This window comes from Podarcis vaucheri (assembly GCF_965113315.1).
Source record: "Podarcis vaucheri genome assembly, chromosome: 10".
Lineage (NCBI taxonomy): Eukaryota > Metazoa > Chordata > Lepidosauria > Squamata > Lacertidae > Podarcis > Podarcis vaucheri.
In genome coordinates this window covers 3,636,946-3,653,755 of record NC_138748.1, presented here as the reverse complement: position 1 = coordinate 3,653,755, position 16,810 = coordinate 3,636,946, and the positions used below count along the sequence as shown (strand labels likewise).

The 16,810-nt window shown below is 46.3% G+C and overlaps 1 protein-coding gene and 1 long non-coding RNA gene across 8 annotated transcripts in view; one reads left to right on the top strand and one right to left on the bottom strand.

Annotated features, from left to right (window-relative positions):
• The window catches only part of FRMD4A (FERM domain containing 4A), a 466,163-nt gene that overhangs the window by 207,006 nt on the left and 242,347 nt on the right, over nucleotides 1–16,810 (top strand). The gene's annotated exons all lie outside the window — the stretch shown is intronic.
• LOC309541926 overlaps nucleotides 5,814–16,810 on the bottom strand; it is a 145,249-nt gene continuing 134,252 nt past the window's right edge. Inside the window, exon 2 of the long non-coding RNA XR_014224011.1 lies at nucleotides 5,814–6,151. This is a non-coding gene — a long non-coding RNA (uncharacterized lncRNA). The remainder of the gene's footprint in view (nucleotides 6,152–16,810) is intronic.

The window sequence follows — 16,810 nt, the reverse complement described above, 5'->3', positions numbered from 1 at the left end:
ACTTATTCTCCTGCTGCTATACCATCCTCTCCTCTTCCATATCTCTGACTTTGCTCGTCTTATTACTTCAAAATATTGAGCTTGCTTTCCAAAGCCTGGTCCTCCTTATTCTGTTCAGGCAACTAACAGGCCAGCCCCAGCCCTGACCCTTACATCATCAGCCCCAGAGGCCTGCACAGATGTACAACTCTTATGCACAACCAGGAACCCTGGGAAAAGCAGGAGACCTCATCACGCAGAACTTACATGCCTAGATCTGTGCGTACAGACCTTCATCTTAATTTCCCCTTACAACTACCGGGTGAAGTCATGGATATAGCTAACTCTTTTTAATTCCTTTCTAGTTTCGCTGTTCGGCATTCTGCTTTCACCTAATTCTGCTTTCAACTTCTTCTTCTTCATTCTTTTAGGATGCCTCCATCCCATGGGCCAAATTTGGACCTGCAGGGGTCCCAATTTGGCCTGAGAGCCCACTTTTCCACACCCACACCCACCCTCGCCCCACCTGATGTCATATGAAACATGGTTATAAAGGAACACTTGGGTGCTTAAAGTGAGTTCCCAATTATCCCTTTTCAAGGGACACCAAACTACGGTTTTAAAAGGGTCACACAGAGTGCTGGTGCGTGCTGCTCAATTTGTGGGAGCGTCTTCTGTTGTTGCCATGCTTCTGGGAGCAAACCATGATTCAACTTGGCATTACATTTAAGCTTGGGCTCATGCTTTGTTTCTCCCAAACCAGGAATGAGCAAAGTCAATAACAATCTCTGATTTCATCTCATGGTTTGTTTGGAAAGAAACAAACCTTGGAGCAGCAAGCCTAGGGAAACAGCAAAGAGTGCCTCAACTGAGTCCTGGGCACCTGCATCCTGTGTGCTCATCTTTAAACCCTAATTAAGCTGAACTATGGTTTAAAGAGATGTGCAAACCAGGGCATCTCCATAAGCAGCAACTCTGTCCTACGATCTGAGAGCTAAGATTGAAGAATTGTGTTCCTGAAAGTTGCTTCAGTCTGACATTGCAATATTATTATTATTATTATTATTATTATTATTATTATTATTATTATTATTATTATTAGACTTCTCAGTTGGATAGTGTGTCACTGATTGCTGCAGACTGCACCAAAACCCAGCCGTCTTTATGTGTCAGACTGAGGGCTATTTATGTTTAAAATGCAGGCCAGGATTCCTACTTCATGGGGAACGGGGTGGGGAAAAGCAGTATGTTTGCCTCTCATTTTGAAATGGTTTGAATGGCCACAGGTTTAGCAAACCTGAAATAAAGCACACCGCTTAAATTCTATGTAAAACTAAGGAAATCGAGCAGATACAGATTTATAGGCCTTGCTGTGGTCAGTTCAAATGTGCTTTTTCATCTCCTGGGTCAATCCCTGAAATAACTGGGTCTGCAAGTCTACAACAGAAACTAGCTGTCAGTGGTGTGGATTGGCTGGTACCTGTGATATCACCTCCTTCTCCAATCCCAGGAGCAGTTTTTTAAATGTTTCGTTATTTTTTTCTCTGAAGGCAAAGTATGAAGTACAACTGGCACTTAAAACTACATAAATAAGGCAAGGAGCCCCATAAAGCAAACAGGGAGGTTTCGATTTCCTGGTCTGGCCATCTGTCTTACATGATATGAAGCCCTGGGATAACTGCCTTCACACTAAGAAGCTTAGAAGGAACAAAACAAAAAATGAGGACAATCTGCTCAAGCGCTCACTCCACATCAGAGTGCACGTGAGAGAGTGCTCATTTGCCCCCATGTTGCAAGTTTGTTTGTTGCATTTCCAGTCCACTTCTTTCCCCAAATTTTCTTCACCTATGAAGTGTACAGGTCAGGGCTCTCCAATCTGCCAGTTTTTATTAATGGCATAGATACATTTCAGACTTAAACCAGTTCAAAATCTATTCCCTTTTCAGCACGAACAAAGGTCATCATTTTCTCACCAAGAGGATTTCCACCAATATTTTTCGGAAGAAGCTGTGACATTCATACTACAAAGGTGTATTGGTTTTAAATCAGTTAGATTTAAAACCAATACACTTTTGTAGCATGAATGTACTCCAGTTTTGTATAGATAAATAGCCATCCAGGCAGTAAGGGCTCTAGTAATTTTTCATCAATGAGGTGCTCAATAAGACTGTAGACAATGTGCCCTGGGAAAGGATTTTGTAGACTTTTATAATACAGTGGAGAATTCCAGCCTCAGAAAGCAGTCCTAATTGTACAGAGACTCTGTTATGTACTGAAGACTCCTTTCATGCATGACAATTCTCCTATGTGGGATATAATTTTGTTCACTGCCCCATAAGATAAATATATCTGCCACACTGCATTCTTCATACATGTGAATGAACACACCATTTCTTACACAGAAGTGATATAAATGCAGGATAATTATTATGACAGAACTGGCTCTTATTTCAATGTAGGAATAAGCAGATTTGTTTGGTTTATTCAGTTTCTAGCATTTGGTTCAGTCCTCCACATTTCCACAACAATTGGGGGGCAGGGAGGTGTTAAAAATCCCCATGACAATTAGTCAGCATTTTACTACAAATTTCCCCTAATGTTCTTGTTAGCATCCGTCTGCCTTGAGAGACAGTGGAGTGTGCCTCTGGGAATGAAGCCAATCTGCTGTGTTAGCAGTGCCAAAGTAACCTCCCTGGGTGCAAGGCTGAGGTCCTGGGCTGCCCAGATGACAAGACTCTGATGGTGTTTCCTGCTTGGCAGGGGGTTGGACTCGATGGCCCTTGTGGTCTCTTCCAACTCTATGATTCTATGATTCCATGACTCTCTTGGCCTCACTGATGGGGTCGAAGGGAAAACTGAATAAGACATTTGGCACCAGCTTGGCTGTCAGAAGGAGGCTTACAAGAAGGGGACTCCACTCTGGATTTGTAGGGTTTACTCCTTAACCTTTTCTTTTCCTGAAGATATCCTGCAAGGCAGCAGAGGCTAGCTTTCCTTCTCCTAGATCAGCTATGTTCCCAGGTTGACAGGCCCCTCACTTCCCTCTACAACACCTTTCTTGACCGTTGGACCCATTCTTGGTTTTGTCCACCCAATCTGCCAGAGCTTGTCTTCACATGCAGTGAGTCTCTAACTCACTGAGGGTTTAAAACCCATCGGCTCCCCTCACCTGGTTTAGCCGGCCAGTGGAAGCTGTTCCCAGGATGTGGCCGCTGTCGCATGCTGACAGCTTCTAGGAGCCAAAGGTGACAGGATGAGTGCAGGATGGAGACCAAAAGTGGACAAGCTACCTCAAAAGGAGCATGACGTGTCCGCCACCAGAAGTACTACTCCTCCCCTAACACCCCATACACTTCAATATACACATTTGTTTATATTATTATTTGCATCGTGGTGGACACTTTACCCTAGCATATGTATTTTTGTACACATTACTTGGCTGGAGAACTGCAATGAAAAATTTGCAGAGGTGTGAATTTCAAAAGATGGCTATGTTTCAGTCCATGTACGGTTTCAGTGTGAATTAGGTAGGTTTGTATTTAAATGAGAACTGAATCAACCCCCCCCCACTCCTCCCCACCCCATGTAAAAAAGGTAAAGGACCCCTGGACAGTTAAGTCCAGTCAAAGGCGACTATGGGGTGTGGCACTCATCTCGCTTTCAGGCCGAGGGAGCCAGTGTTTGTCCACAGACAGCTTTCCGAGTCCTGTGGCCAGCATGACTAAGCCGCTTCTGGGGCAACGGAACACCATGACGGAAACCAGAGCGCACAGAAACGCCGTTTACCTTGCCATCACAGTGGTACCTATTTATCTACTTGCACTTTGTGCTTTTGAACCGCTAGGTTGGCAGGAGCTGGGACAGAGCAATGGGAGCTCACCCCGTTGTGCGGATTCAAACCGCCAAACTTCTGATCGGCAAGCCCAAGTGCTGTGGGGTTTTTGTCAGTTGTGATGAGGGGGAGAAAATGCTCCCCCTGAGCTGTGGCAATGCCTGCTGCAGAGGAGGAGAATACAGCAGGCTTCCTGGGTGCCATGGCCTCAAAGTCAAATGTCACAAGGGCATAGCTTGGCCTCTCCTGGCCTTGTGAGATTGGGAGAGAGACTTGGGGTGAAGCCAATATCAGGCCTCATCTCATGTGGCTTAGCTTCTTTCATGCCAAGCAGGCAGTTTATTTCTGTAGTGCCTCATGAGTTGTGCAGAATGTGTGTGCAGAGTATAAACACCCCCCCACCCGCCCCTGAATAAACCACCCATGGAGTCATGAGATTGGTATTTCTCCCCACATCTTATCGGAAAGGGAAATACAAGCTCTGCTGAATAATATGCCTACCCTCTCAGGGCACCTTAAATGAAAAGAAGTATCAGAGGCATATTCCATTTGTGCTAATGATACCAAAGTGCATTGGGATGGATGTCTACTCAGGCGGAGGCGTGTAACCCTTCCTCTTATTTATTTCCAAAAATTGCCTGTCGAAGGCTAAACAATCTTTTCATTAGTCCTGGAAGCTGACTCTGCGTCTTTATTCTTCTCTTTCTCCCTCCTCACGTTTTAAACAAAAGTACATTTCACCCCACCCCCCAAAAAGGGAAGACCTTGCTGAAAACTCAGGGAGGGGTGGTGGCTGTTTCACTTGCATAGTCTTAAGGGTTAAAGTCAAAGAGTTCAAGAGAGGCAGAGAAGGGGGTGCTGGATACTGACCCCCCCATGCCGCTTCCGTTGGAAAAGGGGCGTGGTTTAAGCAGCCCGGTTGCCCCGCCCCTTCCCATTGTGCCCTGCCCCCTTCCCTGCAAGGGTTCAGGTGAGTGCAAAACGTCTTGGGTCACAGCAAGCTTTTTGGGGAGGGGCTGGGGGGAGGATGCAATGCCAGTGGGGGGGTGGAGGGGGAGATAGCAGGCAGGGAAGGGAGGTGGGTGTGCAGCCACCGCCCCCCCCCATTTCGAGTATTCCAAATAGCAATGTGGATACTATAAACACATTCAGAAATACAAACGTTTCCTAAATTTCAGCTGAGTTTCCTGCATTCCACGGGGTTGAACAACCAATTTCTTAATAGGTTTAATTGGGTTTGGTGCTTTCTCTCTGCATGTCATTCCTTGAACAGCTTCCTGTTCAAAGATAAGGCTTGCTTTCATTGCTCTGTTCATTTGTACATTTGACTGGTGTTGTGTGGAGGGAAATGCAGCCCCTGGGCTGAAAAATGTCCCCCTCCTGCCCTCCTGTGTTTGCAATTCTAGAATAAGAAACTGCCTCTTTCCCCTCAGCTGCTATGTCTGTTCGTGACAGACCATACATAGACAGGGCTGGGGAAACTGTGCCTCAAGGGGGGGGCACTTGTTAATAAGAAATGATGACAGAGGATCCCCCGTTGTGACACGTGTGGCATGAGGACTCCATGGCACCCTCAGAAACCAAGGCCCCCTGATCCTCCCATTTTTAAAAAGTTCCCCCAAAATCTGTTAGTTTTTACAGTGCTGCAAGACCGTTCATTTTGGCATTTGAGGGATTGGTATTATTTATTTATTTTGCCCTTTGTGAGACATAAATAAACTGGTTCCTTAGTTAAGTTCTCTGGATCCTTTTAAATAAAGTGATCTGGACAAAATGGGTGAATTAGGAAACCTTTTTATTATACACACTTGCAGGTGGGGTAACCCAAGAATCAGGCACATCATCAGGAAAAACCCATCTTATAAAGTCACTTGTCCGGCCGCAAGTCCCTCCTTCCACGCCCACAAGAAACATGCCAGTTTACAGAAGTAGCGCGTCCATCTCATTAACATTTCACCATTCCACTTCCCATGTTAATCATAATACAATACAATACAATACAAATACAAATACCTTTATTGGCATTTCAAGTTAAGACATTTCAAAAGGACATGAGATACAAAGTCTTTCTTCTTCCTGTTTCCTATTTCCGAGAGATCTGAATGGAGAAATCCATTCGATTCCTCAATAATAAGAGGCAGTGGGGTGAGGGAGGCCGGGGCCACATCCACACTATTTAAAGTGCTATGAAGCCGCTTTAAACACTCATGGCTTCTTCCCCCAAAGAATCTGGGAGCTATAGTTTGAAAAGGGTGCCGAGAGTTGTGAGGAGACCCCCCCCCTGTTCCCCTCCAAGAGCTACAATTCCCAGAGTTCCCTGCCAAGAAGGGAACCCTACCTCTAACCCTAACCTTAACCCAAATCCTAATCCTTAACCACCCTAACAACTCTCCGTCCCCTTAACCACCTACAGTTCCCAGAATCCCTGAGGGGAAGCCACTCCTGTTCAAAGTGTCTTCATAGCACTTCCAATGGTACGCCTAATGTGGCCTAATGTTTCCTCCCTCATTTTCTTCTCTCTCCCCACTGCCCCATCACTTGCAATGCAGCAGATGTCCGCCTGCAATCTCCCTTCAAAGCTCCTTCTCTCAGGTACGGCCACGGCCTTGTCCATTGCTCACTGCCAGAATTTCACGTTCATTTCTCCAATGTTAATATGGACTTCCTACAGTTTTCTTCATGATTTTGAAGGCTGGACTTGGGGAAAGCCTCACGGGCTCCAGACATCCCTGTAAGGCAAAGGCAAACAGTTGAGTGGGATGGCCCCCATCCAACAGCGTCCCCCCAGACTCCTCCTCTGTTTGGCTGCCTGTTAACAAACAAGGCTTCCAAACCAGTTTGCATCCATCTCAGCCAGCGTGGCCTCACAGCATCCACTAGCCTGAATGCAAACTCTTCCGACAACCATCCACCAGCTGCAACCTCACCAGGTCCATTGCCAGACATCAACCAGCTTCAGAGCTGAATATCAGTCGCCTTCAAGTAGCGATCCCACCAGCAAGTAAACTTTGTGCTTGCTTTCTCCTTGCTCCACAGCATCCCAGCACCAGGCGATTGCCTCCTTCCGCTTGCCAGCTTGCCGCCACGGGGCAGGAGACCACCAGGGCTGAGTGCCACCGAGCTGCCCATTTCTCTCTGGGGAGGGCAACTGCCGAGGCTTGTGCCTTGGCCCACATTTATACCCGCTCTGCTGCCAAATGTTTTTGTGACATCGCAGTTAACCTACAGACAATAGCAGCAGCTGGGGAGGCATCACCACCACCCCCTCAGCCCTCACAATGGCAAGCGCAGCTCAGCAGCCAAAACACACACATCCCATGTTGTGCCAATATCTGTGAAGGCCACACCAGAAACCCAAGGAGGTAGATGGGGGACATTTTTCAGCCCAGTGGTTGCATTTCCATCCACACAACACTAGTCAAATGCACAAATGAACACAGCAATGAAAGCAAGCCTTATCTAATAATAATAATAATAATAATAATAATAATAATAATAATAATAATAATAATAATAATAATTTATTATTTATACCCCGCCCATCTGGCTGGGCTTCTCCAGCCACTCTGGGCGGCTTCCAAAAGAATATTAAAATACTGTGATACATCAAACATTAAAAGCTTCCCGAAACAGGGCTGCCTTCAGATGTCTTCTGAAAGCCTGGTAGTTGTTGTTCTCTTTGACATCTGGTGAGAGGGCGTTCCACAGGGAGGGCGCCACTACCGAGAAGGCCCTCTGCCTGGTTCCCTGCAACTTGGCTTCTCACAGTGAGGGAACTGCCAGAAGGCCCTCGGTGCTGGACCTCAGTGTCCAGGTAGAACGATGGGGGTGGAGATGCTCCTTCAGATATACTGGACCAAGGCCATTTAGGGCTTTAAAGGTCAGCACCAACACTTTGAATTGTGCTCGGAAACGTACTGGGAGCCAATGTAGGTCTTTCAAGACTGGTGTTATGTGGTCTCTGCGGCCGCTCCCAGTCACCAGTCTAGCTGCCGCGTTCTGGATTAATTGTAGTTTCCGGGTCACCTTCAAAGGTAGCCCCACGTAGAGCGCATTGCAGTAATCCAAGCGGGAGATAACCAGAGCATGCACCACTCTGGCGAGGCAGTCCGCAGGCAGATAGGGTCTCAGCCTGCGTACCAGATGGAGCTGGTAAACAGCTGCCCTGGATACAGATTTGACCTGTGCCTCCATGGACAGCTGTGAGTCCAAAATGATTCCCAGGCTGCGCACCTGGTCCTTCAGGGGCACAGTTACCCCATTCAGGACCAGGGAATCCTCCACACCTGCCCGCCTCCTGTCCTCCAAAAACAGTACTTCTGTCTTGTCAGGATTCAACCTCAATCTGTTAGCCGCCATCCAACCTCCAACCGCCTCCAGGCACTCACACAGGACCTTCACCGCCTTCACTGGTTCTGATTTGAAAGAGAGGTAGAGCTGGGTATCATCCGCATACTGATGAACACCCAGCCTAAATCCCCTGATGATCTCTCCCAGCGGCCGCATGTAAATGTTGAAAAGCATGGGGGAGAGGACAGAACCCTGAGGCACCCCACAAGTGAGAGCCCAGGGGTCTGAACACTCATCCCCCACCACCACTTTCTGGACACGGCCCAGGAGGAAGGAGCGGAACCACTGTATGACAGTGCCCCCAGCTCCCAGCCCCTCTAGACGGTCCAGAAGGATGTTATGGTCGATGGTGTCAAATGCCGCTGAGAGATCCAGCAGAACTAGGAAACAGCTCTCACCTTTGTCCCTAGCCCGCCGGAGATCATCAACCAGTGCGACCAAGGTAGTTTCAGTCCCATGATGAGGCCTGAATCCCGACTGGAAGGGATCCAAATGGTCCGCTTCTTCCAGGCGTGCCTGGAGTTGTTCAGCAACCACTCGCTCAATTACCTTGCCCAAGAATGGAAGATTTGAGACTGGGCGATAATTGCCCATCGTGGCCGCATCTAAAGATGTTTTTTTAAGAAGCTGTTTAATAACCGCCTCTTTCAGCGGGTCTGGGAAGGCTCCCTCACGGAGGGAAGCATTCACCACCCCACGAAGCCCATCGCCCAGCCCTTCCTGGCTAGCTTTTATAAGCCAGGATGGGCAAGGATCAGGGATACAAGTGGTTGGTTTCACTCATCCAAGCAGCCTGTCCACATCCTCGGGGGTAACAGATTGGAATTGATCCCACACAACTTGACTAGACAGGACTCTAGCACTCTCCCGCTCCGGCCCTGCTCCCACGGTGGAGTCTACCTCTTCTCGAATCTGAGCGATTTTATCTGCAAAAAACTTTGCAAAGTCATTGCAGGAGATCATGTGGCCCGTACTGGGCCCTGATGGAGCAGGTGGTTCCGCTAAATTGCGAACCACCTGAAAGAGTCTCCTGCTGCTGTTTTCTGCAGATGCAATAGAGGCGGTGAAGAAAGTCTTCTTCGCCGTCGCTATCACCACTTGGTAGGCTCGACATTGAGCTCTAACCCGTGTCCGGTCAGATTCAGAATGGGTTATCCGCCACCGGCGCTCTAGCCGTCTCAACAATTGTTTCATTGCCCTCAGATCCGTGGAAAACCACGGGGCTGTCCGGGCTCCATGCAATCGGAGCTTTGGCTTTGGAGCCAAACAGTCAATAGCCCTGGTTAACTCCACATTCCAGCGGGCCACCAGGGAATCAGCTGAAAGGCCATCAACATGGGATAAAACATCCCCTACCACTCTCTGGAAACTATTTGGATCCATTAAGTGGCGGGGGCGGACCATCTGAATCGGTCCCGCCTCCCTGCTCCCTTCTCGCGGAGAAGTCCAGTTGCACCAGGAAGTGATCTGACCATGGCACTTCTTTGGTTTCGCTTTTACTTAGTGTCAGATCACCAACATCCATAGATGTGAACACCAGGTCCAAGGCATGTCCGCGGCTATGAGTTGGGCCAGACTTATTCAGGGACAGCCCCATGGAGGCCATGCTTTCCACGAAGTCCCGAGCAGCCCCTTGTAAGGTCGTGTCGGCATGGATGTTAAAATCCCCTAGGACAACCAAACTAGGTGTCTCCAGGAGGACATCCGCCACGACCTGAAGCAGCTCGGGCAGGGAATCCTTGGTGCAGCGGGGAGGTCGGTACACCAATAGGAATCCTGTACTGCCCCTATTGCCCAACTTCCAGAACATGCACTCAGAGAACTGGGTCTTCCCAATAGGACACCTGGTGCAAACTAATGACTTCCTAAAAATCACTGCAACCCCCCCTCCCCGCCCACATGACCTGGGTTGCTGTGCATAAGAGAAACCTGGTGGGCAAGCAGCGGCAAGGACAGGCCCATCTGCTTCATCCAACCAGGTCTCTGTCAAACATGCCAGGTCCAATCCTCCATCCACAATCAGGTTGTGGATGGCAGTGGTTTTATTCATCATTGACCTGGCATTGCACAGCAACACTTTCAGGTCATGTGGGTTTCCCTTGTTGATTCCAGTATCCTTCCGGTCAGGACCAGACCTGGAGGCAGGGATAGTCCTCAGACAACGACTAAGCCTGCTTCCTCGGTAATGACATGGTCTGGTCTTAGCGTAACTCCTCCTCCTGCCCGTGATCACTGAGATCGGGTGTCCCAATACATCCCCCCCTGTGGAACCTGCCCCAGCCATTTTGTTCGCTGGGACCCACTCCCAGGCAGCCCTGACCCCTCCCCTTAAAATCAAATTAAAGCCTATACAAAAAACAAACTAACAGAACAATAAAACTATAAAAGCAAAAAACAAAGTTACAAACACAACATAATTAAATTAAACAAATTTCCCCACCCAACTAAATCTTTGCAGAGGAACTGTTTAAGGAATGAAATGCAGAGAGAAAGTTAGCATCTCGGGGGGGGGAAGCACTTTATCATGAATCAATCATTTGTTATATTTGACTAAAAGCCATGAACTACTGCCATGCAATCTACGTGGGGCTACCTTTGAAGGTGACTCAGAAACTACAACTAATCCAGAATGCTGCAGCTGGACGGGTGACTGGGAGTGGTCACCGGGACCATATAGCACCAGTCCTAAAGGCTCCCAGTATGTTGCCAAGCACAATTCATAGTGTTGGTGCTGACCTTTAAAGCCCTGAACGGCCTCGGTCCAGTAAACCTGAAGGAGCGTCTCCACCCCCATTGTTCTAACCGGACACTGAGGTCCAGCTCCGAGGGCCTTCTGGCGGTTCCCTCCCTGCGAGAAGCAAAGCTACAGGGAACCAGGCAAAGGGCCTTCTCAGTGGCGGTGCCCTCATTGTGGAACACGCCCCCCATCAGATGTCAAGGAGATAAAGAACTACAGAATTTTAAGAAGATACCTGAAGGCAGCCTGTATCAGGAAGTTTTTTATGTTTGACATTATTTTTTATATTTTGCTGGAAGCCGCTCATAGTAACTGGAATAATGTATTAGCTGGTGTAAACTTTCCTTTTGCCTGCTAACTTTAGAACAGAGCCTAGAGAATAGCCCAAAGGCATTCTGAAAACGAAGCAGGTTTCAGCTTGGTCAGTGCTTCCATGCCAGGATAGGAGATCACATGAGATCCCTACACAAGCAGAGAGAGAAAATAATAAATTAGTTTAGAGCATACTTGATGTAATCCAGAATCCTTGACCTTTATGACTACCTACTCTTCACTTGCTAATGCAATGTAAAAGCTGTCCAGTGAGTTGGTTGTACTCAATTGCTTGCTAATGGTCAGCTGGTGTTCCTTCATGGGCTACTGAAGTCCAGAAGACGTTTTTCAATCAAAATAGCTCATACTGATGAATCGTACTTACCTGTTGGTTGGCCAGGGCATTGGCACAAGGGGCCCTTTTCACACATGTGGTGGAACTGTGCACAGGTTTCCAGGTTTTAAGATTATGTATTTGAAGAAATATCTGTAATAATTGGGACATAGGTTGCAAAGACATAGCTTTGCTGAATGTTTCCATGGGAAGTAATCACAATTTGCTACATTATATAAAAAAAATTGGTTGGCTTTTTTTATTAATAGCAGCATGAATCCCAACAGCTAGGTGCTGGAAGGACTTTAAAGGAATAAACCTCCAAAATGGGTACAAGGTGTGGGAGGTCGCTTTGACTTGGAAGTTAACACAGTGCCTATGGATTCCCTGAGGACACAAAAAAAGCAGAGAGATTTTCAGCAGACTTGTGGATGTTTATAACCCACATAAATTGGCTACTCCCGAGTGACCTGCACTAGCAGTTTTCCGATACCTATGGCTCCAATGGCCAGAGTTGTGCAAGAACAATGTGAAAACATTATTTCATCTATTTATTTAATTTGAGGCTTCTCCCCTCAAGAAGTGTCTGCCCAATGAGCTCAGAGCTTTGATTTCTGTTTCTGTTGATGGGTATGCTTCGTTGTGGTATGTTACTGTATATGTTTCTAACTTAATAGAAAAAATACAAAAAAGAAAAGAAAAGTTGCCTCAACCACATGCCCCTTTTGCTCTACAAATTGGGCTCTTCCTTTATGCACGACTGGGGAAGACCCTTTGCTGGTAGTTTGAGCCCATGTGTGGCAGGAAGTGGAAGAGAGCGACGGAGGTGGCACCGGTCAGATTAGCAGCTGGGTGGAAGACAGATCCTTCAGGAGGGGCCCCAAAGGGGTGGGGTTTGTTTTGGGGAAATGGGTATTGCTTTAGAAACTAGGGCTGTCCGTCTGTCAGGGTGCCTGCCCTTCCATGCTCAGTGTGCATATTCTAAATGAGTGGGAGATGTTCCCTCCTAGACCATCTTACCAGTGGAAGATCTTAGGGTCTCACGTTTCAGTGGCGCCCTGTGAGCCTGTGCTCCCCTCCACCTTTCCCCTTCCATTCTACAACCTAGTTGCAGCCCCCCCCCCGCAGTGGCCCTGAGACTCTCCACCCAGGGGGACCAAACCTAAATCAGCCTCTGATCTCAGAAAGTAAAGAACACGTCTTGATTCTGAGGTCTGTTCATGAAATCAAGTCTTGCCAGCAGGATGTTCCACCAATTGATGTGAATCCCATTCTTTTTATACCACACAATGTCCCAGAGCTACAGTCTGCACCTGTCCACAAATGGCTCACACACAGCTGCGTAAATAAATACCCCTCCTCCTTTTTTTCTGAATAGGGTTCTAATCTATTGTGGTTGCAGGAAATATAAACACTATAAAGGCCATCTATTCAGAGTGGCCACAATAAAATCTCTTTTTTAAGGGGAGTGTCCACCTGTGCCTCAAAACAGATAAGGAATTTAATGTTAGAAAACAAAAGGGCATCTAGTTTTTTGGGGGGGTGCAGTGGGGACAGTTTCCGATCGGGCAGGTCTTCAGATGCAGCTTTAAAGAGTTTCCTTTAATTTGTTGTACTCTGCTCTTTTTTGGGCAGCCGCTGAGATCTTCACCACAGAAATATTTATATTAAAATGGCTCAAAGCGTAACTCCTCTATGTGTCCATACTTATTACAGTCGTACCTCGGGTTAATAACTTAATTCGTTCCAGAGGTCTGTTCTTAACCTGAAACTGTTCTTAACCTGAAGCACCACTTTAGCTAATGGGGCCTCCTGCTGCTGCCGCGCTGCTGGAGCACGATTTCTGTTCTCATCCTGAAGCAAAGTTCTTAACCCGAGGTAATATTTCTGGGTTAGCGGAGTCTGTAACCTGAAGCGTCTGTAACCCGAGGTACCACTGTAATTGCAATCCAATACCAGGCAATAGGAAAAATAACTGCTTTTTTTAAAAGATAGGTGCTCACACAGAACTAAAAAAATAGTTGAATCATGCAAAGGTTGATCTTCCAGTTTCCAACTGAAAGCTGCTACCCAGATCCAGATACCTTTGGGAAGCAGGAGATGTTCCCACCCACAATTCCAGCAACTGGTCTTCCATCTGTAAAATGGGCATACTTCCCTAGCCTGTCTTATGAGAGAGGTTAGGGGATATTACCTGTTTTGCAAATGTTTAATCCTTTGAAAATATTTTCCATGTGTGGCCTGTGAAGAAGATTGTGTGCTTTAGCTATTGGCTCTGCACATGTCTTTAGTTCTTGGTGTGTCTGCATGATGGCAGACTGATAACTTAGCCTATCAATTGTCCACGGGGCCAGAGGCTGCCTCCTTTTGAGTTACAATTCCACCTCTGTCCTTAAGGTGTGAATCAGCCCAGAGAGGCTGCTACTCAGCTCCTTCTCCTACACTCTTCTCTCAGAAGCAGCAATTCTCAGTGTTGTAAAGATAAGGAATTTGGCATCATGTGTCTTACTGAACACCCTCTCTCTCCCCCCCCTTCTTTTTTGAACAAAGTATCTGACACAGTGGCTGCTTCATTTAATTGGTCTCATAATTTCCTGAATTGCATATTCTGCCATGTACCGGACAAGAATAATTTTGCCCACATTCTCTCCTGTTTTTCATTATCTTCTTACATGTAACGCTACAGGAAGCTGCCGGGGGTGGGGGGTGGGGAGGAGAAACCCAGGATGACTTCAGACAAACAGAAAACAATCTGTTGCAGCTGAACAGTTCTGCTTGTCCCGTTTAAGCATCAAATCTGATTAAGCCATGATTGATCATAATACAGAACAGCTTTCCTATAGCCTCTTTTATTTTTCCTTTCAAGAAAAACTCTTGAAAGCTGCCTTGATGCATCCATCCACCAGCACCAAGATTTGTTGAAATTCCAAAAGTTATTAGAGGAGAAATAGATTCCCCAGCTTTAATGTATGATGTTATAAAGAAAGAAAGGGAGTCTACAAAATTAGTGGTCTAGCTGTATGAGTCCTCTAACAACAGACGGTATCTTTATATACGTACATTTTCTAGAGTTTATTGTTATTATTGAAGACGTTTTGTTGTCATGCCGAGAAGAAAATATCCTGTTCAAGTGGGGAACAGTTGCCAGTACAAATATCTGAACGGGACTTGGTTTCTCATTGACTAGGATTTATGGTTTGCTGGCAGACAATGCCAGAATCAGTGGGGCAAAGGCCATTGTGTTAGCCACCATTATATTAATCTTTCTTTTCTTGTTTTATCACTTAGTATGATTTCTTTTGCACAAAGTAAAGTGTTTAGAGATCAAGAAATGAATGGGTTTGGGACAGTTTGGGAGACTTGCAGGGATGACGGTGGCAAGGCAAAACATCTGCCAGTGGCTGTGTCGTCAGAGGGCCAAACTACATGTTAATGCCTGTTTCTTTTTCTAAAAGCAGCCGTGTGGTGTCTGTGTTTGTAATTGGGTGGGGAGTTTAATTATTTCTCCCAGTACAGTGGTGCCTCGCAAGACGAAATTAATTCGTTCCGCGAGTTTTTTCGTCTAGCGAATTTTTCGTCTTGCGAAGCACGGTGTCGGGAAAGTTTTGGAAAAGCTTCAAAAATCACCAAAGTCTTCAAAAACCTCAAAAAAGGCTACCACACCGCGTTCTATGAGTTGCTCCTCGAAGTCAAGTCGCAACTGTATTAACGGTGTTAAGAAAAAGGAAACAAACTTGCAATACGTTTTCGTCTTGCGAATCAAGCCCATAGGGAAAATCATCTTGCGAAGCAGCTCAAAAAACAAAAAACCCTTTCGTCTAGCGAGTTTTTCGTCTTGTGAGGCATTCGTCTTGCGGGGCACCACTGTACCAATTCTCCAAAGTAAGCCCCTTACTCAATGATTCTATTAGCCGCGGCCATGGCTTTTAGGTGAAGAAACATGGTTTGATTAAGTATAAGGCAGCAACTAAACGACTAAACAACAACACGACTAAACAACAACAACATGTCCTGCCTTAGCAGTTGAGGTACTTAATGGGTGTGGGCATTGTCTTCATTGGGATGAAGGGCTGCAGTGAGGACCAGAATGAACCCGTTTTCCCAGTTTGGCAGCCAGAAAATAAGTGTTCAGGTAGGAGCAGCATGCCTCTACCTCAGAGTTGGCTACCCTGTGGCCTTCCAGAGGTTGTAGGACTCTTGTCATGACCAGTGTTCAGAGATGAAGGGAACAACATCTGGAAGACTGCACTCCTGCCTAACATCATGGTCAACATAGTTGTTTGAAGTAATAATAGGGAACATGCTATTTCTCCTCAGCCCTTTTTTATTTCTGCAGCAAAGAGGAGCTACATGGATATTTGGTGGAATCATGTCTATAATGTTGGACCTACAAGTGCAAAACACATATGCATTGGCAGACCTGTAATGCAAGAGAAAGCATATTATGGATCTCTTTCTATTTTCCCTCTGAAAGAGTGGCTGGTGAAACCCAGCCAGATGGTTGGGGTATAAATAATCATTTATTATTTTTATTTTTATTTATTTAATGTCCATTTTAAAGCTACAGAACTACCCTCCCCATCCCCATATGATTTTTGGCATTACAAAACAACTGTCTGGCCATGTTGTACATATCTGCATAGTCCTTGCTAGGAGAATATTAATTTGCATTTCTATTGCTTAGGGAGACCCTTGTCCTCAACAAAAAGATTTTGGTTTACCTTGCTCTGTAGCGTTAACCTATAATTAAGTTTAAATGTCACTTTTCACTTTTCACTAGGCTGTTTCAAACCCTAATGTCAGCTAGCCATGACCTTCAGAAAAACATGGTTTGAGAAATCCACATGCATTTTCATGCTTAGCTGAAAATGCTAAGAAAGAGCATTGCCTAGGGTGGTAAATAGCCCCCAAATCCACTATTTCGCTAAGAAGCATGGCAATTGATTGACGCCTGGCTTTACATCCCTTCCAGGGCAGGTGGGGGGAGGGAAGGGGTCACGTGATTATTCTTTGCTTCTTGGTAAGCTGGTGCACTTATTGCTAATAGTTACTGATGGTGCTGTAAATTAACAGAAGTCTTCAATATGCTCAAGTACATAGGGATCATAGAGATCATAGAATTGTGGGGTTGGAAAGGAGCCCAAGGGTCATCTAGTCCAACCCCCTGCAATGCAGGGGTCCCATATGGAGTTGGAACCTGCTACCTTGGCATTATCAGCCCATGCTCTAACCAACTGACAATGGAACAATGCAAGCATTAGTTTTA